We start from the raw sequence: 27,553 nt of genomic DNA on the forward strand, positions 1-27,553 counted from the left end.
GGTAGTTCTTTTCCTCCACATGACATTGGCTCATGTTGCCTATCAGAGGCTGACTAGTGCTGGAGCATCCAAACTGGCAACACTAACATGTCTGATGCTTTGGAGAGCTGGCTGTAAGACAGTCCAGGAGTGGATGTGCTGGATCCTCTGTAGCTCTATTGTTTAGATATATTAGGAAACTCCATACTGCTCCCCAGGGTGGATGTTAGTGATTTACATTCCCATCATCAGAGTAGCAGGGTTTTCTTTCCTCCATGACCTCGTTAGCATTTCTTGGTTTTTAAATTTGTGACGATGGCCATTCTGACTGGTGCAAGGTGATACCTCCTTGTAGTATTGATTTGAATTCCCCCATATTTGGTTGGCCAAAAAGGGAGTTCAAGTTTTTCCATAAGATATGGAATTTTTTCATAAGATAATATCTTACGGAAAAACCCTAATTCCCTTTTTGGCCAAAACAATCATGCAATGTTGAGCAGCTTTTCGTGTGCTTTAATAGGGAATCAAATCGACCTCTTGAAATCCAGTTTCTGCAATTCTGTCTTGTTTTCAACCGCTTTTCGATAACTTACCCAAAGACATTTATCAAAGGCAGGTGTCATTTACAACCCAGCAGGCCTTGTGAATTGCCCTGAGCCTGAGCGCCAGTTTTCAACTTGTTTTTGCAAACAGCCCAAAGCAGCAGCATTGCTTATCGCTCCACTCTGGTGCCTGGGGCAACCTAAGCCTTAGGGTAAGTCCTCAGTTTATTAGAAATTAGAGTTGCCTCTTCCTGTACAAACACACTCCGGCTTTTGTCTCATTTCTTTCCAGTTCAAACTCTGGAAAAATTCCAAGCCATACAAAATCAGCATATAAGGTGCTGTCATCCCCCTGTGGAGAGACGCTAGGGAAGGGGCTGGAGAGGGTAGATGCGGAGATTAGGTGACTTTTTAAATCTCTTCCTACCCAGAAGGTCCACCATCCTTTGGGTATCCCACCCATGTTTCAGCTGTAGGTCGGCTCCCCTGCACCTGGACATTAGGGACTTAAGTAGTGGGGATGAGACAGTACAACACTAGGGCCATTTGAGTTGCTGCAACTGGCCTGATTTCATTCATTTCATAGCTCAGTAATACTCCACTGTACATATGTACCACATCTTCTTTATCCATTTTTTCCTTCCAAGGACATTTTGGTTGCTCCCAAGTCCTGTCTCTAGTAAACAGAGCGGCACTAAATGTTGGGGTGCCTTGTCTTGTCAATTTATGGTTCTCCCAAGATATACGCACAGGAGTCGAGGTGCCTTATCCTCTGTAGCTCTGTCGTTTAGATATTTTTTAAAAAAAACCTCCATAGCGTTCTCCAGAGTGACTGCTAGCAATTTACATTCCCACCAACAGAATAGCAGGATTTTCTTTTCTTTATGCCCTCTCCACCATTTCTTCTTTTTCGACCTTATGACAATGGCCTTTCTGACTGCTGCGAGGTGACACCATCTTTTAGTGTTGATTTGCATTTCTCGCATATTTGGTTGGTCAAAAAAGGCCTTCGGTTTTCTCCATAATATCTTATGGAAACACCCAAACGCGCGTTTTGGCCAAACCAGTCACTAGCGATGCTGAGCAGGTTTTCATGGGCTCTAAGGGCATCAAATCTACCTCTTGAAATCCGGTTCTTACAGTTCTGCCTTGTTTCCAAGTGCTTTTCAATGAACTCCCCCCAGGACATTTTTCGGAGGCAGGTGTCATTTACAACTTTGCAGGCCTTGTGAATCTCCGTGCCCCTGAACACCAGTTTTCAACTTGTTGTTTCTGGAAACAGCCATAGGGCAGCAGCTTTGCTTGAAGCCGCCACTCTGGTTCCTGGGGCCACATAATCCCATGGGTACGTCCTCCACTTATGGAAATTAGAGTGGCCCATTCCTTTCCAAACACACTAGGGCTTGTGTCTCATTCCTTCCCCGCCTTCCAGTTCATCCCTCAGACAAATTCTAAGCCATACAAAACTGGCTTTTCAGGGTGCTGCCTTCCGCCTGTGCGGAGACTTTAAGGTAAGAGGCTGGAGGAGGGAGATGTGGAGATTAGGTGACTTTTTAAATCTTTTCCCGCCCAGAGGTCCGCCATCCTTTGGGTGTCCCAGCCATGTTTCAGCTGTACATTGGCTCCCTTGCACCTGGAGATTAGGGACTTAAGTAGTGGGGATCAGGCAGTACAACTCCAGGGCCATCCAAGTTGGGACAACTGGCCTGATTTCATTCATTTCATGGCTGAGTAATATTCCATTGTACATATGTAACTCATCTTCTTTATCCATGTTTTCCTTCCAAGGACATTTAGGTTGCTTCCAAGTCCTGTCTCTACGAAACGGAGCGGCACTAAACATTGGGGTGCCTTGTTTTGTCGATTTATGGTACACCCAGGAATGGACGTGCCGTGTCCTCTGCAGCTCTACTGTTTAGATATTTTAGGAAACTCCATACTGCTCTGCAGAGCACTGTTAGCAGTTCACATTCCCGCCATCAGAGTAGCAGGTTTTTCTTTTCCGCACACCCTATGCAGCCTTTCTTGTTTTTGGACTTTGTGATGATGACCATTCTGACTAGTGGGAGGTGAAACCTCTCTGTAGTGTTGATTTCCATTTCCCGCATATCTCGTTGGCCAAATATCTTTTCCACAAGATATTATGGAGAAACCAAACGCCCTTTATGGCCAAACCACTCACTGGTGATGTTGAGCAGCTTTTCGTGTGCTTAAATGGGGAGTCAAATCTACCTCTTGAAATCCGGCTGCTGCAACTCTGCCCTGTTTTCAAGTGCTTTTCAATGACTTCCCCCAAGACAGTTTTTGAGGGCAGGTGTCCTTAACAACCCTGCAAGCTTTGTGAATTGCCATTTTCCTGTGCATTGGTTTTCAACTTGTTGCTTTGCCACAAGGCAGCAGCATTGCTTGAAGCGCCACTCTGGTTCCTGGGACAAGCTGAGCCTTTGGGTAAGTCCTCCACTTATTGGAAATTAGAATGGCCTGTTCCTGTCCGGACACTGTTGGGCTTGTGTCTCATTCCTTCCCCCACTTCCAGGTCATCCCCTGGACAAATTCCAAGCCGTGCAAAACTGGTTTTTGAGGGTGATGTCTTCCCCCTGTGAAGAGACGCTAAGGAAAGAGGCTGGAGGGGGTAGATGTGAAGATTAGGTGACTTTTCAAATCTCTTCCCATCCAGATTGCCCACCATCCTTTGGCTGTCCCAGCAGTGTTTCAGCTGTAGGTTGGCTCCCCTGCACCTGGAGATATGGGACCTATGTAGTGGGGAGCAGGCAGTACAACACTAGGGCCATTTGAGTTGCTGCAGCTGGCCTGATTTCATTCATTTCATGGCCAAGAAATATTTCATTGTACATATGTACCACATCTTCTTTTTTTTATTTTATTTTTTTTAATTTTATTTATTTATTTATTATTTTTGGGGGGGTACACCAAGTTCAATCATCTGTTTTTATACACATATCCCCGTATTCCCTCCCTCCCTCGACTCCCCCCCCACTCTCCCTCAAGTCCCCCCCAGTACCACATCTTCTTTATCCATTTTTTGCTTCCTTGGACATTTGCATTACTTGCAAGTCTAGGCTCTTGTAAACAGAATTGCACTTTATTCTGAGGTGCCTGTTTCTTTCTGATTTATGTTTCTCCCATTATATACGCCCCAGAGTTAACATGCAGTATCCTCTGTAGCTCTATTGTTAAGATATTTTTAAAAACTCCATACCATTCTCCAAATTGGCTGCTTGCAATTTACATTCCCACCATCATAGTAGCAGGGATTTCTTTTTTCCTTGCTGTCTCCAGCATTTTTTGTTTTTCTATATTGTGTTCATGGCCATTCTGACTAGTGTGAGGTGATACCTCTTTGTCATGTTTGATTTGTATTTCCTGCATAGTTGTATGGACAAAAAGAGCATTCAGGTTTTTCTATAAGATATTTTGGAGAAACCTGAATACCATTTTTGGCTAAACCAATCGTGGACGTTGAGCAGGTTTTCATGTGCTTTAATGGCGAGGCAAATCTACCTCTTGAAATCCTATTCCTGCACTTCTGACCTGCCTTAAAGTGCTTTTAGATGACTTATCCCAGGACATTTTTCAATGGCAGGTATCTTTACAACCCCACAGGCCTTGTGAATTGCAGTGCCCCTGAGCACTGGTTTTTAACTCACTTTTTCCAGAACTGGCCACAAGGCGGCAACGTTTCTTGAAGCACCACTCTGGTTCCCAGGGCAACCTGAGCCTTTGGGGAAGTCCTCGGCTTATTGGAAGTTAGAGTGGCCTGTGCCTGTCCAAACTCCCTAGGGCTTATGTCTCATTCCCTTTCCCGCTTTACCTTCATCCCCCGGACAAATTCCAAGCCATGCAAAACCAGATTTTGAGGGTGATGTCCTCCCTAGGTGGAGAGACTTGAAGGAAAGAGGCTGGAATGGGGAACCCCACCACCAGAGATGTGGTACTCAAGTGACTTTTTAAATCCCTCCCGCTCACAGGGTCCACCATCCTTTGGGGGTCCCAGGTGTGTTTTAGCCGTATGTTGTCATTTCCTCTAAGATCAGTAAAAAGACATGGATGCTCACTCTCACTACCATTATTCAACACAGTTTTGGAAGTTCTAGCCATGGCAAAGAGAAGAAAAAGAAATACAAGTAATGCAAACTGGAAAAGAAGAAGTAAATCTATCACTGTTTGCAGATGACATGATGCTATACATAGAAAATTATAATGATGCCACCAGAAAACTACTAGAGCTAATCAATGAATTTGGTCAAGTTGCAAGATACAAAATTAATGCACAGAAATCTCTTGCATTCTTATACACTAACAACAAAAATTCAGAAAGAGAAATTAAGGAAACAATCCCCTTTACCATCACAGAAAAAAAAAAAGAATAAAATACCTAGGCATAAACCTACCTAAGGAAACAAAAAGATTTGTATTCAGAAAACTATAAAACACTGATGAAAGAAATCAAAGATGACGTAAACAGATGAAGAAATATACCATGTTCTTGGATTCAAAGAATCAATATTCTGAAAATGACTATACTTCCCAAAGCAATCTACAGATTCAATGCAATCCCTATCAGATTACCAATGGCATTCTTCACAGAATTAGAATAAAAAATTTGACAATTTCTATGAAAACACAAAAGACCCCCAAATAGCCAAAGCAATCTTGAGTAAGAAAAACGAAGCTGGAGGTATCAGACTCCCTGACTTCAGACTATACTACAAATCTACAGTAATCAAGACAGTATGGTACTGGTACAAAAACAGAAATATAGATCAGAGGTACAGGATAGAGAGCCCAGAAATAAACCCATGTACATGTGGTCACCTAATTTATGACAAAGGAGGTAAGAACATACAATGGAGAAAAGACAGCCTCTTCAATATATGGTACTGGAAAAACTGGACAGCTACATATAAAAGAATGAAATTAGCACAGTACCTAACACAACACACAAAAATAAACTCGAAATGGATTAAAGACCTAAATGTAAGACTGGACACTACAGAACTCTTAGAGGAAAACATAGGCAGAACACTCTGTGACATAAACCACAGCAAGATCCTTTTCCCAGAATAATGGAAACAAAAACAAAAATAAACAAATGGGACCTAATGAAACTTAAAAGCTTTTGCACAGCAAAGGAAACCATAAGCATGACAAAAAGACAACCCTCAGAATGGGAGAAATATGTGTAAATGAAGCAACTGACAAAGGATTAATCTCCAAAATAGACAGGAAGCTCATGCAGTTCAGTATCAAAAAAAACAAACAACAATCAAAAAATGGGCGGAAGACCTAAATAGACATTTCTCCAAGGAAGACATACAGATTGCCAACAAACACATGAAAAGATGCTCAACATCACTAATCATTAGAGAAATGCATATCAAAACCACAATGAGGTATCACCTCACACCCGTCAGAATGGCCATCATCAAAAATCTAGAAACAGTAAATGCTTGAGAGGGTGCGGAGAAAAGGGAACTCTCCTGCACTGTTGGTGGGAATGTAAATTGGTACAACCACTATGGAAAACAGTATGGAGGTTCCTTAAAAAACTAAGAATAGAACTACCATATGACCCAGCAATCCCACTACTGGGCATATACCAGAGAAAACCATAATTCAAAAAGATACTTGTACCACAATGTTCATTGTAGCATTATTTACAATAGCCAGGACATGGAAGCAATCTAAATGTCCATTGACAGATGGATGGAGAAGATGTGGCACATATATACAATGGAATGTTACTCATCCATAAAAAGGAATGAAACTGAGTTATTTGTAGGGAGGTGGATGGACCTACGTTCTGTCATACAGAGTGAAGTAAGTCAGAAAGAGAAAAATACCGTATGCTAATGCAGATATATGGAATCTAGAGAAATGGTACTGATGAACCTAGCAGCAGGGCAGGAATAGAGACGCAGACGTAGAAAACGGACTTGTGGACTCAGGGAGCGGGGAGAGGAGAAGTTGGGATGAAGTGAGAGAGTAGCATTGACATATATATACTACCAAATGTAAAATAGATAGCTAGTGGGAAGCTGCTACAGAGCACAAGGAGATCAGATAGATGCTTTGTGACCACCTAGAGGGGTGGGATGGGGAGGTTGCAGGGGGGAGGCTCAAGAGGAGGGGATATGGAGATATATGTATACATATAGCTGATTCACTTTGTTGTACAGCAGAAACTAACACAACATTGTAAAACAATTATAATCCAATAAAGATAATAAAATCAAATACAATCAAATACAATCAAATAAAATCAACACCCAACGAAGTAAATGCTGTTCACAGGTCTAGGCCTTTAAGCCTGGCCCTCTGCCCAAACCTGCAGTCTTTCCACACCCAGCAAGCTTTCCTAAATAGAGTTCCTAGCAGACAATGAGCTGCTCTGGCTTTGAAGGTTGATAGCAAGTGCCCGGAAGAGACGCAGCCAAGCTCATCGCTGTGCTAGAGCTGGAACCTGGCTTCTCATGAGATTGGTGAGCAAACCCAGGGGCTGCTGTGGGCTTTCCTTGTGAAGTTTTCCCATCCCCATCCCTTGGCATGATGTTGATTTTTTAGTTCATCGAAACCATTGTGACTTAATTATGCACAAAGTGCCTTTAAAGTTCCAAGCTTGGAAATTACTTATAATGAAAGAGGCCGAGAAAGCACATGGGAGGAGTGGGAGGCAAACGGGAAAAGGGTGGACTTGGGAAGTCACTAGAGTTTCAAGAAAAGGGAGTTTCAAGGAAGAGAAAGTTGGTAAGAATGTCAAATGCCACAGAGAAGGTGGGCAAGATAAGGACTCTCTATGCCCATGACGGAGAGAGCATTCACCTGGGGAAGCATGTCACTGCATGGGAGAAAAAGCCAAAGGTAGAGTGGGTGAAGATGCACAGACAATAGGTGTCAGCCCTACCACCTCCTCCTGTGAAGGGAAATGCGAGGAGTTTGTCATTAAATAGGAAGTGACTTGGCTGATGTGGGAAATAAGAACTGTTCATGGTCCTTTGTATTCTGTTGACCTGGGCTGGGCCGCAGCTGGAAGTTAAGGGAGTGGGACGAGGTAGGAAAAGATCGCCTACCCCGTTCTCGGTCCTGTGCCTGGTGCTGACTCCACAGTCCTATCAGAGAAGAAGGTCTGCAATAAACAGCCAAATAAAACCCTGGAATCAGTGCAGCAGGGCCTGCTTCCAAGTACTAAGCCGGCTGCTGCTTCCCAAGGGGTAAGGAGGCTCCACAGTAATGATGAACCACGTCCTTTCTGCTGTCACTATATTCCGGTCTCCTGCCACCTGGCCCCACCCTGCCTTCTCCCAGGCACCCAGCCTGGACCTGGCACTCAAGTCTGGCCAGGCTCTTCTCTCCTCCACCCCCCACACATGGTACCCCTTCCCCACCCCCCAAGGAAGGCTCGTCTACTCACAAGCCCTCCTGGATGACCCCATCCCCCACTGGACCCCCTTATCCCTGTCTGAATTCCTATAGCAGGTCCCGCCCATGACTCTTTGGGGAGCCACCCTGCACCATCTCTCCACCCATCCTACGTGGACTGCCTCGAAGGTGAGGAAAAGGGTTCACAGTGCAGCCTCTGAGGCCAGACTGCCAGGTTCAAATCAGGCTCAGGCATTTAAGAGTTGAAAGAATTGGTGCAAGTTTCCCCCTGATCTCGGCTGCTGTTTCTGCACCTCAGAAAATGGGGATTCATATGCCTCTTCCCTCACAAGGTTGTATGAGAAATTAAATGAGGGAATGGATGTAAAGTGCTTAGTACAATGCCTGGTGCATAGCAGACACTCAGTGAAACTTATCTATGATAACTGTGATGATGGGTCCTGGGTGTTTCCACAAGATCTGCACCCACACTTCTACTCTGCTCTGGGCCCATGACTTCCATCCTCGGTCCTCTCGATTGTCCAAGCTAATGAGCAACACCTTCGCCACCAGGCAGCTGTGCCAGTGAAACGGACAATGCATGTGAGAGCCCTCTGCGTGCGCTGAAGTGAGATGCGACGTGAGATTGCCTTCTGAATCCCCATGTGCTTTGCACAACACCAGGACAAAGCAACAACTCCCTACATATTTGCTGATTGATCCCAGGGAAGGTGTCTGACACAGCCTGCAGAGCTGGGGTAATACTACTGTTAGTCTCAACATCGTCATTAACATACTGACCCAGCTGACGAGACCAGGGCCTGTTCACATCTGATCCAGGGCCACGACCTCTCTGAGGGCTCCATGAAGCTCCCAGAAGGCCTTTTCCATGACCGCACTCCACCCCTTTCCCTGTTGTCCCTCTGCTCAGACCCCAGACCCAGGAACTCCAGGATGGCAGCTCCCCTCACAAGTTTTGGGCTTCCTGGCAGCAACACAGAAGCATCCTAATTCTGACATGAGACTGAGAAGGACCAGTGCTTACTGTTCTGTACTTGTGTCCTCTGCAGTTGGGGAAACATTCTCCAGTTTCATTTAGAGTCAGTTGGTGTGAGCACGAAAGGGCTGAGCCTAGACTCTGAGCCCTGAATGGAGATGAAGTTCCCTTTGTGAGGCAGAAAAGCAGGGGAGGTCAAGAGAAGGAGGAACAGCTCGCCATGGACCTGAGGTTACACTTGCCAATGTTTCACGTCCTTAAATCAACAGCAACCCTCTCTCTCTCTCTTTCATTAGTAACCTACTAATCTTCAACAAACTTCATCAACTCCATCAAATGTATATTTTTTGAGCACCTACTATGTGCCAGTACTATTCTAGTTGATGGGAAAAACAGCCATGAATATAAAAAAGATCCCTGCATGCATGGAGTTTTGATCTAGTTGAAGAGAGACAATAAACAAGACGGGTGAGGAAAACATGTAGTAGCACATCGGATGATAAGAAGTTCCTAAAGAAAAAAAGCTAAAGCAGGGAAGGGGATTGCAGAACACCTGAAAGCGGGTGAAACATCCGACAGGGTAGTCAGGAAAGTCCTTTGTTATGGGTTGAATCGGGTCCCCTGAAAACTCATGTGTTGAGGTCCTAACCCCCCAGGATCTCAGACTGTGACTTTATTTGGAGACAGGGTCTTTACGGAGGTTATCAAGTTAAAATGAAGTCCTTATGGTGTGAGCCATCAGGTTGGACTGGTGTCCTTATAAGAATGGCGAATGTGGAGATGTACACAGGGAGAATGCCATGTGAACATGGAGACAGCCATCTCCAAAGCAAGGGAAACGCCTGGAACAGACCCTTCCCTCAGAACCCTCAGGAGGAACCAGCCTTGCCAACACGTTGCAGCCTCCAGAACTGCGAGACAGTACACTTCTGTTGTTTTAGGTGCCCAGTTTGTGGGACTTTGTCATAGCCACCCCAGGGCACTAACACAGCCTTGCTGAGAAGACCTGAAAGGAGGGGTAGCCAACCATGCAGACACCTGAGGGAGCAGCAGCCCAGGCAGAGGGAACAGCAAGTGCAAAGATCCTGAAGGTGCACCTGGAGTTTAAGGACGGACAGGGAGGCTGCTGTGGCTGGAGCCAGTCAGTGAGGGCCCATCAGTGAGGGGAGAGAAGCAGAGGAGGCCAGATGACAGAGCCAGAGCACACAGAGCTTGGATGTTTCCTCCAACTCAGAGAAGAAACCACTGGAAGGTTTCAAGCAGAGAATGACATGATCTGCCTTGTGTTTTGATGAGATCATTTTGGCTGCTGAGTTTTCCACTGACCAAGGAGGGGCAAGGTAATTACTTAGGAAGTTACAGGAATAATCCAAGCAAGATACCAGGGTGATTTCCACCGGGCAGTGGCAGTGCCGTGGCAAGGGGTGATGGAGCCTTCAGGAGGGCTGAAGCCCTCCTGGCGCCCACTCCAGGTGTTCCCAGCACAGCCGTGCAGAATGACTGGAAGCACAGAACCCCTGCAAGATCCACCAAACAGCACCACCTGGCAGGGAAACAGGTCATCGCGTGGGGCCACCCACTGAGGCTTTGACTTTTTTCCTCTGTCAACTACCCCTCAACTTGCCCTTCACAGATTCCTTCAGGCTGCCTTCTCATTCAGGCTTTCCTTCCCAGAGGAAATGCAGAAAAATGAGCTGCAGTTTTGTCAACACAGATTCTTAAGGCTGCAGTTAGCCAAAGTGAAAGGTAGTTTGCCTAAAATACAGGTATATTAATAGGCCCTCCAGACTTTTTAAGGTGGTCCCAGACTTTCGATTCAAATTTTTCATCGTACAGCCAGAGACAAGCTAACCTTTATGGGAAGTAATCTTTTACCTTCAGGACAATGTTGTGAGAAAGGAATTTTTATCTACAAAGTACTCAGCTCAGCACACTTGATGACTGTTGACTGACAGCTTCTGAAGCTGTTGGGACCAAAATGTGAGATATTAGCACCATCTGGTGGGCACGTGGTGATCCTGCGCAGCATTTGAGCCTTAGTTGTGAATGCGTGTTCTTGTAGCCCCGGTTAAACCAAAGGACACGATGACGCGCTGTTGTGAGTGACAGGCAATGCCTTGGCTGCTCTGCCTTACTGGGCAACGGTCCAGTAGATTCTTGTTTCCTGTTTTTACAATCAATTCAGTCTTTTTTCTTTCTTTCTTTTAATAATACAAAAATCAAGGGAATGAGAAAGGAGCCGAGCTGGAAATGTTGACCCTTGAAGGGGTCAGGGAGGCACAGTCATCTGCGGTTTTCTAAGGGGATAATGAGGGTGAGAGCCAGGACGGGATGGATCAGGCAGGTCCTCACTCCTCCTCGCTCCTTGCCGTTGACCCTCAAAGTGAAAAGTCACAAACAAGCTTGCAAAGCACCTCCCGATCTGAGCCCGGCTTCCTTCTCCAGCCTCTTCTCTGGGTACTGCCCCCCACCCCTACCCCACTCCCCGAGAGACACACGTTCGGTCCACTCCAGCCGAGCTCAACCTTTCAGGCACGCGGCTCCAAGCCTGAGAACCATTCGCTCAACCACTGGGCGGGCACTCGGGGCTGTGCTCCGCACTGGGCTGCGTCCGTGAACTAGACGCACGTTCGCTCCTCGCGCAGCGCACGGATGAGGCCGCCCGCCCGCAGCTCCTCTCTGCGAGCGACTCCCCGGCTGCCCCAGTCTGGGCACTTCCAGGGAAGCTGGCCCGGCCCCTCCAGCCTGCGTGCATTCCCCTGCACGGGGTGCCTCTGACGCCCCAGGTTTACCCCTCAGGTAACTGTCACAGGCCCGGGTGAAGGGCACAATTCACAGCGCGGTAATGCTGCAACATCGGCGGGAGTCTCAGCTTCACGCGGCGAGCTTTGCCTGCTCCAAGCCCCCGTGGGTGACGGGGGATGGATGACGAGCTCCTGCAGCTGGAGTGGGCGAGGAAGGTCGCTTTGGGCCCCTCCCAGTGTTATGGTGTTTGCCTGTCCTTGGAGCTGGTCGTGATTCCAGCACATTGCTGAACGCTTATTGCTAAGATAAATCCAACTCCCCTTTCCCAGAGCAGGCTCCAGGTAAGCCACGCCTGAGGTCTGCTGCAGCAGCAAGCAGTCCAGGGGCCCCAGGGCCACCATTGTCGCATTCTTCTCCCAGGCTCTGAGCACTGTCCACAGTTCAGCGGAGACCGTGGGCGGCCTTAGCTGAGCCCTACTCAGAGAAGACACCGCCGTTGTTAGGGGTGCTGAGAATCCTTGTCCTCCACTCAGCCTTCATCCCAGCATCCTCACTGTTGTGGCCCCAACAGGGTTGGGAAAGAATTTCCAGACACAAGGCAGAATGCAAGGAATATAGAGTTTATTAGAGAGAAGGGTCACTGCAAGAACAGCAGGCCGACTTCCTGGTAGCCAGGGAAAGGCGACCAGGAGCATGGGTTGCTTGCCTGTTTTTATAGCCAGGGAACCTGCGGTTATCTGCTGACTGCACAGAGTATGTATACTTTTAGTGTGCTGAGTGGGAGAAAGATGCGGCAAATATATTCCCTTATGTGGGATGGGCAGGGGTCAGGGCATGCTGCTTGGGAGGGCTCTGGGACATTGCAACGGCTGCATTGTGCGGAGTGATAGGAGAGCTGTAACCCTTTGTTCTGGCGATATTGGCCCTTTGAGTTTATCTTGTTCTTTGTCCTTGGAGCACACCACAGTCACCCCAACAATCCTGCCTAATCCTCCCCGGGCTAAAGTTTGGCCACTCCCAGATCCCATGAGGGCTAAGAATTTCCCTGACTCTCAGGATGGCTGAGCAGCTCTGCTTCGCCAGCTATTTATGAGCATCTGGAACTTCCCAGGTGTAGCTTCAGTGGGCAGCCTGCAGCCCCAGATTGGGGGGGGGGGGGGGGGTGGCGGACAGAATGCAAAGACAAAGCTCCATTTCCTTCCCTCCTCCCCTTTCCCATGAAAGAGCCTTGAGGGCAGATCCAGAAGGAAAAAAAGGGCAAGTCCCCTCAGTCACTTGCATTGGCCCCAGTGGTCACCCCTGGGCTTCTTTTGTTCTTTGATACAGGCAGGGTTGGGACCACAACTTCTCTAGAAAGGCCAGAGTCAAGATGCCAAGATCAGCCAGTGGCCCTAGAGGAACCCATGTTTTCCATTGTGCATTGAAATTCCCTTTTGCCCAGGGCTGTTTCCCCTCAGAGTCAAAGAGGTCAATAAAGGCTCGGGACAAAGCACAAGCAAGGCCTGGAAGCCAAAAGAAGCCCATAAGCATGGAGATAAATGGGTATTTCAGAGCAGCGCAGGTGGTGGGCTTGCAACAGTGCCCCTTCTCTGGCTGCCAGTGCCTGGCCACTAGATCTCCAGTCCTTCCGAACTGGAGATGCCAGTTTGTTTTGTTTGTTTTTTATTAATTTTATTTATTTGTTTGTTTTTGGCTGTGTTGGGTCTTCGTTGCTGCACCTGGGATTTCTCTAGTTGCGGCAAGTGGGGGCTACTCTTCGATGCAGTGTGCAGGCTTCTCATTGTGGTGGCTTCTCTTGTTGCAGAGCACAGGCTCTAGGCGCACAGGCTTCAGTAGTTGTGGCACGTGGGCTCAGTAGTTGTGGCACACAGGCTTAGTTGCTCTGAGGCACGTGGGAACTTCCTGAACCAGATCTTAAATCCTTGTCCCCTACACTGGCAGGCGGATTCTTAACCACTGTGCCACCAGGGAAGCCCTGCCAGGTTGTTTTGGACTCAAGGCTTGACTGTTTCTGGGTTGACGTGGGGAGGACTGACAAAAGCAAAGGCTTCCTCTGGACGACAACTATAGCACTTCCTGTATTTCATGTTCTGGTACTTAGCCCTCCCAACGTGGAGGCACTGTTTTTGTTTGTTTTTGTTTTAAAATTTGTTTTATTGAAGTATAGTTGATTTGCAACATTGAGTTAATTTCTGCTATACAGCAAAGTGATTCAAATATATATATATATTCTTTCTCATATTCTTTTCCACTATGGTTTATTACAGGATATTGAATATAGTTCCCTGTGCTCTACAGTAGGACCTTGTTGTTTATCCATTCTATATGTAATAGTTTGCATCTGCTCATCCCAAACTCCTAATCCATCCCTCCCCTACTCCCCTCCCCCTTGGCAACCACAAATTTGTTCTCTGTATCTGTGAGTCTGTTTCTGTATCATAGATAAGTTCATTTGGATGCGCTCTTTTTTGACAGCATTATTTTTCTTTTCTTTTAAGAAAAGTTCCCAATCTTAGGGTTGTTTTTTTTTTAAATAGTGTAAATCCTGGCAATTCAGAGCTGCTCAGCATCTTGAGTTAGATATTAAAAAATAGCCCAGTTTTCTCCTGCTATTTGCTCTGCCCTTTGGTTTCTTTCATTCAGTGTTCCAGTAGAAAGATCCCTGGAGTGTGAGTCAGGAAACCTGAGTTCTGGTCCCTTCCCCACATTCTTGCAGGAACTGTGACCCTGGGCAAGTCATTAATCCTCTCTGAGTCCAGTTTTCTCACATTCCCTGATGAAGCGGAATCACAGGGAGGAAGGAGACACCACTTGTTTAGTGCGCTGTGCCACCGTGTCACAGCTGCTTTGATTCTCTGGTGGAGAGAGCATTCATTCACTCACTCACTCACTCACTCATCCATCAACTATTTAATATATGCAGGAATCATGACAGGCATGAAGATGCAAAGCTGAATAAGGCATGGTCCCTGCCCATGAGCAGGCAACATGCTATGGTGGAAAGAGTGCTGATTTTCTGAGGGACACAGCCAGGTCCCAGTGCTAATTAGCTTTGTGAGCTTAGCTAAGTTTTGATAACTTCTCTGAGCCTTGGTTTTCCTCGCTGGTATAATGGGGTTATTGTATAGGGTAACCAACTCACTGGTATAATGGGGTTATTGTATAGGGTAACCAAACATCCCAGTTTGCCTGAGACTGAGGAGTTTTGTAGGACACAGGACTTTCAGAGCTAACATGTAGAAAGTTCTAGGCAAACTGCGAGGAGTTGGCCACCTACATGAGAGATGAATTGAGAGGACACATAGGTAGGGCCTAGCCCAGTGCCCAGCATCTAATAGCTGCTTTATCAGCACAACCCCTTTGTGGATACATGCACACACAGCCAGACACCCACCCACACAACGCACCACAAGGTAAAGGGAAAAGAAAACATGTAAATAAATAAATATGCTACAGCTAAGGCAGCACATGGGAGAGCAGGACTGCGGAGAGGAGCCAGGAGAGGAGGCTGCAGAGGGCAGACAACGGGGGCTGGGTGCTAAAAGGGCAGGTGGATTTGGTCAGGGGAGGGTGCTGACTAGCGAGGTGCAGCCTATGCTCAAAATATTTGTAAACGCAGGAAAACTTAACAGCTTTGCGCTCTTAAGGGGTGTTCTGTGTGGCTAGAACAAGCAGAGAAGATCCTAAAGATAGGTTTGATTCATTTCAGAAAGGCCCTATGTGTGATTCTAAAAGGCTTGGACATCATTTTGAAAGTTTCCAAACACTTTCAATGATGCATCCTTCTGGTGGAAAAAAGGTTGAAAACTGACACCTTTTCCAATACACGTATATGTATGTATAAATAATGGACATGTATAAATAAATAAAGCATACAAAAAGCCAGAAATGTTTAAAAGAGCAGATGAAAGATAAACGTAAGTAGAAGTTCTGTTTGCTTTCTGTGCTCCAATGAATTATCTTGCCTGCTTCGTCAAGTACACACACCCCATTTGAGAGACCACTACTTTATTTTTTATTATTTATTATTATTATTATTTATGTATATATTTATTTTTGGCTGTGTTGGGTCTTCGTTGCTGCTCACAGGCTCCCTCTAGTTGAGGCAAGCGAGGGCTACTCTCCATTGTGGTGAGTGGGCTTCTCATTGCGGTGGCTTCTCTTCTTGCAGAGCACAGGCTCTAGGCACACAGGCTTCAGCAGTTGTGGCACGGGACTCAGTAGTTGTGGCTCGTAGGCTCTAGAGTGCAAGCTCAGTAGTTGTGGCACACGGGTTTTTTTTGCTCCGCAACATATGGGATCTTCCCTGTTCAGGGCACATACCCGTGTCACCTGCATTGGCAGGCAGATTCTTAACCACTGTGCCACCAAGGAAGCCCAGAGACCACTACTTTAGGTGGGGGAGAATCATGGCATGTTTTAGATGAAAGTAAAAAGCTTGATTTTTGGAAAGTGACCCTGGCTGCTTAGAGAAGGGCCTGAAGGCAGAGTGGCCAGTAGGAGGCTATTGTCAGAGTCCAAGAGAAGGTTCCAGGGCCCCGGATTAAGGTGGCAGCATAGGTGTGTGAGGAAGGTGACAGATTGGGGAGGGATTTAGGAGGTAAAATCAAGAGGACATGTGACTGAGGATGACTCTGTTGAGTTAAATAAGTTTCTGAATGCATGCATCTTGAAAGATGTCCACGAGGAGAGGTGCGCCCTGGAACTACATTCAATTTCAGAGACATTTTTGATCCATACTCCAGATGTGATGCTGAGAAACAATCAGGGCTGTATGATGAATTTCGTGGGCCCTAGAAACTTTGCCTTCATGGGCCCCTTCCTCCATTAGAAATAATAATAATAATAATAATTTATATGTAAATAAGTATTTGTATATATGAGTATATTTTACAACTACATTGTATAGAGAGGAATACAATCAAGTAGTATATTCCTTTTTTTCTCCTGATTTTAGAAGAAATTAAAATACTTTCATGGGTTTCTAAAGGTATGGTGGGCCTTAGGTACTGTGCCTCTGGTGCCCAAAGGACAAGCCAACCTTGGAGCTGCCAGCCTCTGGTGATGCTGGATTCTGGCAGGTTCAGTATGAGCATGTAGCGCCATCTAGTGGCTCACATGCTTGCAAGGCAGCCGAGCCACTTCTGCCCTGCGGAAATAACTTAATCTGCAAAACTTTCACTCAGCATTCCAGATCAGACCCAGTCCCTCTTACTCATCTCCAAACTGCCCTGGATGCTAGGTTTTGAGGCTGTCTGACTGGCAGGCAGCCAAAGCGAGACCTCAGGAGTGCAGCAAGAACACAGTAGTGCCTCCAAATCACCTAAGAGCCAACAGTTTAATCTTTTCATCTATGTTATTTAATGCTATAGTAGTTTTCAACATTTTTGTGCTTGAGGCAATACATTGAATGGGGTATAAGTGGACACCAGTTTAGGAAAGCAAGTTTTAAAACGCTAAAAAAAAAAAAAAAGTTCAGTTTTGCAATATTCTCTCAGTATTTCTCATTTTGTTCTCCACTGGGATTCCTTCTGTATCTACAATGCAAAGTTATCCCGCACTGAGTACATAGCCAGTCTTTCTTTGTAGCAAACCTGAGATAACTTCATACAGACTGTCGTCTGTTCTATTCTGCAACTTGAGATTCACTCAACTGAGCACTTTATCTGACATGTTACCAGAGTGAGTACACCTTCAGGGAAAGGCAGAGAAAGCCTTCAGAGGAGGCTTAGCTGTGCATCGTGTGGTACAGAATGTGTGGCACACTGGCCAGAAACCACGGGGGTAATATCATCTGCTTCCCAAAGCTAGGATTCAGGAGCTTTTCTTCTCAAAGATATGTGACTGTAAATTAATAATTGCTACCATACACATTTTTATATGTTGTTGTTACCCCCACAAATGCATATGTTGAAGTCCTAACACCCAGTACCTCAAAATGTGATCTTATTTGGAAATAGGGTCATTGAAAATGTAATTCATTAAGATGAGGTCATATTGTAGCAGGATGGAGCCCCTAAGTCAATATGACTGCACCTCGATTCACAGAGGGAAGATGGTGTGAAGACACAGAGAGAAAACAGCCATTTATAAGTCAAGGGGAGAATAGATTCTTCACTCACAGACCTCAGAATGATGTATATTATTTTTTAAAAATAAAATGTGCAGCCAGGATGGAGAACTATTGGCATAGAAGATTCTTTCATTTCTCTTCATCTATCTGGTCTGTATCCATTCTTTACATTTCTTCTTTTTTTTTAATTTATTTTTTATTTTATTTTTGGCTGCATTAGGTCTTCGTTGCTTCATGAGGGCTTTCTCTAGTTGTGACGAGCAGGAGATATTTTTCGTTGTGCTGTGTGGGCTTCTCATTGTGGTGGCTTCTCTTGTTGCAGAGTACAAGCTCTAGAGCAGAGGCTCAGTAGTTGTGGTGCACAGGCTTGGTTGCTCCGTAGCATGTGGGATCTTCCCAGACCAGGGATAGAACATTTGTCCCCTGCATTGGCAGGCAGATTCTTAACCACTGCCCCATGAGGGAAGTCCCCTACATTTCTTCTTAGATTTCACTTCCTCTGCCAATCTATATCTGACCTGATCCCCCTCCCCTTGCTCCCTGCCTCCCCATCCACTTGGACAATGTCCCCATCTTTCACATTTGCATTGCAACTTCAGCAAGCTCTTACAATACTTTGACAATTGCTTTGGTCTGTGTGTATATTAATGTGTTGTATCACATTTACTGATTTGCAGATGTTGAACTATCCTTGCATCCCAGGGATAAATCCCACTTGATCATGGTATATGATCCTTATAATGTGCTTTTGAATTAGGTTTGCTAATATGCTATTGAAAATTTTGCCTCTATATTCATCAGGGATATTGGCCTGTAATTTTCTTAACTTGTAGTGTCCTTATCTGGCCAGAGTAACACTGGCCTTGTAAAATGAACCTAGGAGTGTTCACTCTTTTCAGTCTTTTGGAAGAGTTTGAGGATTGGTGTTAATTCTTCTTTGAACTAGTAGAATTCACCAGTGAAATTGTCTCATCTTGGACTTTGTTGGAAGATTTTTGATTAGTGATTCAATCTCCTTGCTCATTATTGATCTGTTCATATTTTCTATTTCTTCATAATTCAGTCTTGGTAGGTTGTAAATTTCTAGGAATTGACCCATTTCTTCTAGGTTATCTAATTTGTTGGCATATAATTATTGTTTTCCCTTATCCTTTGTATTTCTGTGGTGAATTAGTTGTAGTATCTCCTCTTTAGTTTCTGATTTTATTTATTTGAGTCTTCTCTTTTTTTCTTAGTCTAGCTAAAGGTTTGTCCATGTGTGCAGCTCCTGACTCAGAACTCTGGATGGGGCAAGAGAGAAACGAGCCTTTTTGGCAGCATCCACACAACCTGGGAATCCAGGCGCTCACTCACACACTCACTTTCCCCCACAGGAGAAATCACAGACCAAGAAAGACTCTTTCTTGGCCCTGAGCTGAGCCACCCAGGGGAGGCGTGATGCAGGTAAAGTTAACTGTTCCTCTTACATTCTTTAATGTGTCCAATCTTGGATTTTTTTTTCCCCCTCTAATCATGTGCTGGAACTTCTTTGCTGAACTCTTGGACTTCTGCAAAGTTTCTGTGATCTGTGGGTGATTGTCAAATCGATGTTCTTTGGGGGGAAGATAGTGGAAAGCTTCTATTTTGATGATGTCAGTTTCCGACAGATGCCTTTAAAAACACAAACGAACAAAGCTTACTCACGAAGAAATAGATAGAGACTTCCTTGGCAGTCCAGTGGTTAAGACTTCACTTTCCAATGCAGGGGTGCGGGTTGGATCCCTGGTCAGGGAGCTAACATCCCACATGCCTCTTGGCCAAAAAATGAAAAACATAAAACAGAAGTAATATTGTAACAAATTCAATGAAGACTTTAAAAATGGTCCACATCAAAAAAACAAAAGAAAAAGAAAGAAAGAAAGAAAGAAAGAAAGAAAGAAAGAGAGAGAGAGAGAAAGAAAGAAAGAAAGAAAGAAAGAAAGAAAGAAAGAAAGAAAGAAAGAAAGAAAGAAGGAAAGAAAGAGAGAAAGAAAGAAAGAGAGAAAGAAAGAAAGAAAGATAACTTGTCGCTCTATATCTACGAAGGAATTGAATTCATAGTTTAAAATCTGTATCAATTTGCCTGCATCCAATCTGGAGCTTAAAACCACACAGGAGGTTAAACAGGGGAAGTTTAAAATAAAGAATCATCAGACTCTAATAAAAGAGGAACTATACAATAAAACCAGTACTGACAAGAATGTGGAGTAACTGGAACTCCCTTACATTGCTGGTCAGAATGCAACATGGCGTAGCCAGTTTGGAAAACAGTTTGGCAGTTTCTTATAAAGTTTGACAGATCCTTGCCATTCAATTCAGCACTGCCACTCATAGATATTTACTTAAGAGAAATAAAAAGATATGTCAAGACAAAGACTTGTCCGTAAACGTTTATAGCCGACTTAGACATAAGAGCCCAAAGCTGAAGCCACCCAAATATCTATCAATTGGTAAGTGGATAAACAAATTACAATACATATATGGATTAGAAAACAATTCAGCAATAAAAAGGGACAAACTACTGATAAGGACAATGTGGATGAATCTCAAGGCATAAGGCTAAGTGAAAGAAATTAGACCCAATGACTACATGCTATGTAATTCAATTTATATGCATCCTAGAAAAGGTACAATTATGGAGACCGAAACTAGATCACTGTCAGGGGGCAGGGATTAGAGGAATGTATTGACTGTGCAGATGCACAAAACCATCCCTATGGTCTGAATGTGCCCCCCACGCTGCCCCCAGATTCATATGTTGAATCCTAATTCCCAAAGCAGATGGTCTTAGGAGGTAGGGCATTTGGGAGGTGATTAGGTCACGAGGGCTCTGTGCTTTATAAAAGAGGCTCCAGGGAGATGCCTATCCCCTTCCACTATGTGAGGTTACAGAGAGACGGTGCCAGCTATGAATCAGGAAGCAGGCCTTCGCGAGAACTTGACCATGCTGGCACCTTGGTCTTGGACTTCCTAAACTCCAGAAGTGGAAGAGAGAAACGTGTGTTCTTTACAAGCTACCCAGTCTGCCGTATTTTGTTATAGCAGACTAAACAGACTAAGACAGGAACATTTTGCGGAGATGGAAATATTCTTCACCATAATGATGGTCGTGTTTTCAGTATAGACATTTCTCAAATCTCAACAAATTGTGCATTTAAAATTGGTAATTTTATCATTTGTAAGTTATTTCTCAGTAAAGCTAATTTTTTTTTTTTTTGATGGTAATGTCAAGACTCCAGATCAGCCTAATGAAAATAGCCTCTGGAGACAAGGCCCAGGTGCCTTAGATGATTCTAAAGGGCAGTCTGGGTTGAAAATGACTGCCCTATGCAGAAGAATCATTTGTTCCTTTGCTCAGAGGTTACCTCCTAGGAGCTAAGCCTGGGTCCAACCGTTCTTTGGGCAAGGTTAACCCTTTACTGCACACCTTTATGTGACTGCTGAGAGCAGGAGTTGGTCCCCCTTGCAGGTCTGATTCATTGTCTACATAGATCCCGTATGAATACTGGTAGCCCCATGGACCTGGAGAATCTGGGGACTTGGTTCTCTACACTGCACTGTGTCTGTTGTTATCACAGCACTACTTTGTAACCTCTAGAGTCAGACGTGTATCTCAGTCAGCATTTCATACCATCCCATTACTATAGCAACACAAGACATCCCTGTTTGAAAAAAATATCCCTTGGCCATTTTTCCATAATGCAAACTCCAGCTTCCAACCAGTTCCCCTACTGCCACACCCTCAGGAGCAAAACCAGATTCTCCCAATTTCAGCTGCTATCTGTCCCCACCACCAACGTTTAGCTCCAAGCCAAACTCTGCAAATCCAAACCCATTTAGGAACGGGGCAGAATGAAAGAGCATGTCATTTTTCCAGGTTCCACCCTCAAAATGGCACTTGTGATTGTAGATAGCACTTTATTTCCCTATGTTACAATAACTGTGGCACTATTAGTCATACCCATGGATGATTCCCCTTTCCAACTGACCCTCCACTGCTTCCCACATGATGCATGATCTGTGGTTTGGTGCCTAAACTGTGATGGCCCACTGGGACCAGGGCTTTGTTGAGTTTTTAGTGTAAACATAACTTTTATATGCACTGGGAAACTGAAAGATTTGTGACTTGCTTTATTGTGACATTCACTCTATGGGGTGGTCTGGAACCAAATCCACCATATCTCTGCGGTCTGTCTGTACCATGATTTGAAGGAAAACACAGTTCATGGAGTAAGACCAACTGCTCAAAACTCCATCCTTTCCAGAACTTAGCTCCTGGGCAGCATTTGAAGCAGACAGAGTTCAGCTGTGAATAACCAGAGTTGTATATGCTGACCAGACTGACTGGCCTGCTTGGGCTATAATGCTCTATGTCTTCTGTCCTGAAATTCTGAATAATTTTCGTTTTGAGTTTGTGTTTTGTACGTGAAATCTGCTGGGACCATGAAGCATGGACCAAGGGTTTGGCGGCTGCTCAAATTGTGGTTTTTGTCTTTAGAGTGCCTTATAATTTTTTGTCTCGAGCCAGACATGAAGCACTGGGTACAAGGAATTGAGGGAAACAGGCCATTAGTGTGAGGTTTTATGCTTATCTGGCTTGGGGTTGGGCTGTGTTTTCCGTTTGCTGTAGGTGTTAGAGGCTAAACTTTCCTCCAGTGTCCTGTTTTTGCCTCTGCTGTTGTCTTTGGAGTTTCCCCAGATGCTTCTTAAATCTTCTGAGAGGCACAGTTCTCCCAGGTGTATCCCCCTGTTGTTATATAGGAGCCCTAGTGATATGGAAGGTGATGTGCAGGAAAAGCATCTATGGTCCTAGGATTAGATCACTGAGCTTCTCAGTTTTGTTTCCCTCTTAGTGAGACAAGGAGGCCAGATAGGACTGAGTTGGGTATTTCCATTCTCCCAGGTTGTTTAGGATCTGGTAAATCCTCAGCAGGTTAAGCTCTGGTAAATTAGTTTCTCTTGAGGTCAGGCCTTGTTAAGAAGAATGGAATTCTCTGGGTGTATTTAAAAAAAGCTCTTTTCCCTCTTCCCCCCACCCCTGCCCCACCAGCTCAGAAGTAGGAGGAGCTTTTTCTCTGATCTTCACCCTGAGAACCTGGCAGGGCTCTTGTAGGTGACACTCACAGAAGTGTGGGTGCCTCCTTAGAGATTTAACTCTCAAACTTGTCCCCACCGGGCCTCGAGCAACTCATCAGTTACACTTCAGCCTTTCCTACCTGGGCACTGTCTTCCACAGACGTTTCTGCTCTGGTAAGTTGTGAATGTCTGTATCCGCCTGTTGGTGTCTCCGGTTTTGGGGGCAGTGATGTGTCCTGTGACCTCAACTCTCTGATGGATCTAAGAGGAGTTGTTGATTTTTTGGTTTGTTTAGGTTTCTTTTGGTTATTGTGTGGATGGGAGAGAGAACTTCCAAGCTTCCTTATGGGCAGAGCTAGAAACTAGAACTCTAATACTATTCTTTAAGTGTTCCTACAGTTGTAATTATATGGGAAGCAGTATGGTTGTGAGAAAGAGCATGGCTTGGAGACCTGAACTATTCACCAGCAGCCCCACCTCTCCTGGCTGCTTCATTTAAAGCCTTACTACTCAGAGTGTGGTCTATGAATTGACCGTATCCTCTCAAACTCAGGAGCTTATTAGAAAAGCTGCCTCTCGGGCCCCATTCCAGACCTGCTGAATCAGAACCCACAGTATAAGAAGACCCCCAGGGGATCCCTGTGTGTATTCACATTTGAAAAGCTCTGACTGGAAGTTACTTTGCATCTTTGAGCATTAGTTTTTTCCATTACTTCCCAAACTGTGCACTAAGGCACCCTAGGGTACCACAGTGAATTCGAAGGGGGCTCTCTGAGATATTTTTACATTTCTTGGGAGACAGCAACATCGGTCCAATGCTGTGTGAACCACTAGCTTGAGAGAGTTCACTTTCAACCTTAAATCACTACATTCCTTCTGTTGATGTCATATTGATGACAAGCGAAAATTTCAGCTGTGATAAAATACTAGCGCTGTGTGAAAGGCAATGTGGAATGAGAAATGAGTTGGCAGTTCTGATATTCTAATATCTACGAAGCTACATAGGGCCCAACAGGTGCTAAGTTCTTAGACTATCAATATGGATTAAATTGTTTGAACCTGAGGCTATCAATGTGAATTAAATTGTTTGAACCTGACTACATAATAAATAGACCTGTTACTTCCTTTCCTAGGGATGCTGACACACTAGGAGGACCATGAACTGAGACGTTTGGGAACCTCTGGTTTAACATTTGGTTCATTAGCTTGTAACCAAACCAAACGGGTCTGCTTACCTGTGCAAAGTAAAACCAGTCCACTGACACGGGGTTGTGGTGAAGGAAAGTGCAGGTTTATCGTAGGGCACCAGGTGAGAAGTCCAGACAGCTAGTGCTTAACAGCCAGCTTTGCTGGCTTTCAGGGAAAGGTTTTTAAAGACAGGATGAGGGAGGGGGTTGGGAGTGCGTGATCAGCTCGTGGTGAGGTAATTGGGCGTCCACATCGTCAACCTGCTGGTTCCAACCGCTCTGGGCTCTACGTGCCCGTGGGCAGCATTCAGTTAACTCCTTCCACCTGGTGGGGGTCTCAGTGGCTACAAAACAGCTCAAAGGATGTCTCAGAATATTATCTACAGCCTCTGAGGAGGAACTAAAGGTCCTTGACTTTGTTTAATGGCTAAACTACTGTTATTTTGCTTGACTGGTTTCCTTTCTGCATTTTCTCACTTCTCTGATTAGATTTATTCTTTAGAACTTGGGGAACACCTAGAAGGCTCAAGTTTTCCTACAAACAAGAGACAGTCAGAGGACATGAGGGGGTCTGTCCCCGAAAGGCTCCATAGGGTTCTACGTGGTTACTTCTCTTTCACTTGATTTTTGAGTGAATTAAATGAGATAATACCCATAAATGTTAGTTCACTTCACTTTGCCCTTATTCAATCTGCTGCTTTCCTGCTGAATTTCATCTGCATTCTTTAAAGACATATGCAAAGCTGTTATACCAAGGTCAATGAACCCACAAGCAGGATATGTTTACAGTGCCATGATCAATTTCCCTACCGTGCAGTGTTTACCTGTGTATCACTCTTTACTGTTTACATACACAATCTCCTTGAATCTTAACAACCTTATGAGAAAAGCCAAAGAGGTATTATTAAATCCATTTTAAACAAGAAAATCTAAAGCCCTGAAATTCAGAGAGGTTGCATAATTGCACAAGCTGACACAGCAGAGTCTTTTACTAACTCAAGACTAGTGCCTCTGATTTCCCTTACTGTCTGGAGGGAAAGGAAGATATTCAAGAACTGGGAGGCATGTCAGTAGGAATTTTTAATTTAAACTCTGCAGTTAGTTGGAATGCTAGCTTCCTGCAGGAACAGGTCTCTCACCGTTAACTACCAACGTCAGCTAACAGCAGGGCTGAGGGTCACACTTGTGATGCTACGGTATGACTGGAGCCCGGTTAACTCCCCCCAACTTGCCATGAAATTGCACAGGTCCTTGGGCAGCAGTGGAAATCATCCCAGCCTGCTGGGATGATTCCCTCTGGCACTGAGCAGCTGCCTCTGCAGAACACTATATCCCTGAGGTGATCTCTACCTCCTCGGTGAATTGGAAGAATTGGTGCAGGCTTTAAAATGGAAAATGCCTTGGAGATTGCATAAGACCCCACTCCCTTGATAAACCTGGCTTGCCAGCTGCCTTGGGACAAACTCTTACAAAATGGGCTTCAATCCCTAGTGCCAGTCATGTTGTAGGATGGGACTGGCAGGAAAGAAGTGGATACCCTATTGCTCAGGTAATATCCGCAGAAGGAAGTCAGAAGCAATCTGGCTCCTGGCAGACAAATAGAAGTGAAAGTTACTCCCTTAAAGAGGTTGGGCACTGTCTAACCAGCAGCCAGATAACTATGCTGTGAGAGTGAAGGGAGCTTTTCTTCTGCTTCATTAATATTCATTTCAGGTGACTCAATGAATCTCTCTCTCTCTCTCTCTCGCACTCACTCTCACACACATACACACACACAAGTAGTTTTGGAGGGTCTAAGTAGATCAGAGGACTGGTAATGGACTCTGATCCCTGGGACAGGGATGCTTTTGACAGGGAAGGGCTGGGACAATTTATGGAAGGCACCTGAGGCATCCAGAGAGCTTTAAAGATGAGGACAGCTACCTCAGAGCCGAACATGCCATTGTCTCTGGATCCCTCATTTGGTTCTTGTCCAGATCAGGAGTGACCAGAAATGGGGACCATCTGCCCACTGTTTCTTAGCCTCCAGCCAGGGTCAAGGAGGCTGGGCACACACCACTACTGCCGCCCACCCCAGCCTCAGTCCACTGGATGGAATGTCCTGCTTTGTTCCTTTTCCTACTTCTCAGGTTTAACCCCTACTTAAGGAGGCAGTGTACAGAATCACTTTTCCCCCTTCTTTTTTAATAACGAAATCTAACATTTATTGGGAAACCACTAGTAGCAGATATTGTGCTATGTGTCTCATCCCAAACGCCCCCAAATTAGTTTGCTAGAGCTGCCATCATGAAGTACTGCCGATGGAGTGCCTTACACAGGAATGTATTGTCTCACAGCTCTTTGGGACCGTGAGTCACAAGTCAAGCTGTGGGCAGAGCCCTCCTCCCTCTGTGGCTCTAGGGAAAGGTTTATTCCCGCGTTCAGTTTCTGGTAGCTCCTTGGCCTGTGGCAGTATAACACCATTCTTCATGGGACATTCTGCCTGTGTGTTTGTCTGCCTCCAAATTTCCCCACTTTATAAGGACACCAGTCATCCAATTAGGAACCCACACTAGTCTAGTAGGGCCTCACCTTAACTAATTACATCTGCAGTGACCCTGTTTCCAAATAAGGTCACATTTTGAGGTATTGGGAATGAGGGCTTCCACTTATGTATTTGGGGGGACATAATTCAACCCATAACACCCCTCCACCAACTAACAAATGAAGAAACTGAAGCATAGAGGAGTTAAATAAGCTTCCCAGAGTCACATGGCTAGTGAATGACCAAGCTGGCCACTGATTCGAACCAGAGGCCCTTTATTCAGGGAAGTGGTTAGCAAACTGTGGCGGGCACCAAGATCACCTGGAACCTCCTTGAACACAGACTGCTAGACTCCATTCCCAGTTTCTGGTGCAGGAGGTCAGGAGCAGGGCTGAAGCGTTTATATTTCTGATAAGTTCTAGATGATGCTGCTACTGGTCCTGGACTATACTCTAGAAACAACTGCCCTAGTGGTTCTCAGACTCCAGTGTGCATACAAATCACTGGGAACTTTTTTGTTTCTTCTTTTGAGCAGATCCTGTGGCCCACTCCAAGAGACTTTGATTCGATAAATCTGGATGGGACCTAGAAATCTGTACGGTTGACAAGAAAACCTAGTGATTCTGAACCAGTGATCAGTGGCCACACTTTGAGAAAGAACAAGGTTCCTGTTCCTGTTTGACTCCCAGGGTTCTCAGCTTTACCTGCACATTGGAATCACCTGGGAAACTTTCAGAAGTACTGAACTGATGACTGGGACTCACTGAACCCTGAAGATTCTGATTCAGTTAGTGTTTGGGGGTGGCCTGAGCCCCTGGGTTTTTAAAAATCTCCTGCAGTTGACTCTACTGTACAGACAAAGTTGAGAACCACGGCCACAGCCACAAGTGTGAGAAAGAGCCCCTAGCGGCTGGTTACTGTGGATGAGGTCCCAGACATTCATCTAAGAGCCTAGAGACCCCAGGGCTCCAGTTCTTCCCCAACATTAAGTTAGAAGGGTCCTTCTCATTACTAAGGCCTTTTGCAGCCCAA

Source organism: Hippopotamus amphibius, chromosome 1 (genome assembly GCF_030028045.1).
Source record: "Hippopotamus amphibius kiboko isolate mHipAmp2 chromosome 1, mHipAmp2.hap2, whole genome shotgun sequence".
NCBI classification, from domain to species: Eukaryota; Metazoa; Chordata; class Mammalia; order Artiodactyla; family Hippopotamidae; genus Hippopotamus; species Hippopotamus amphibius.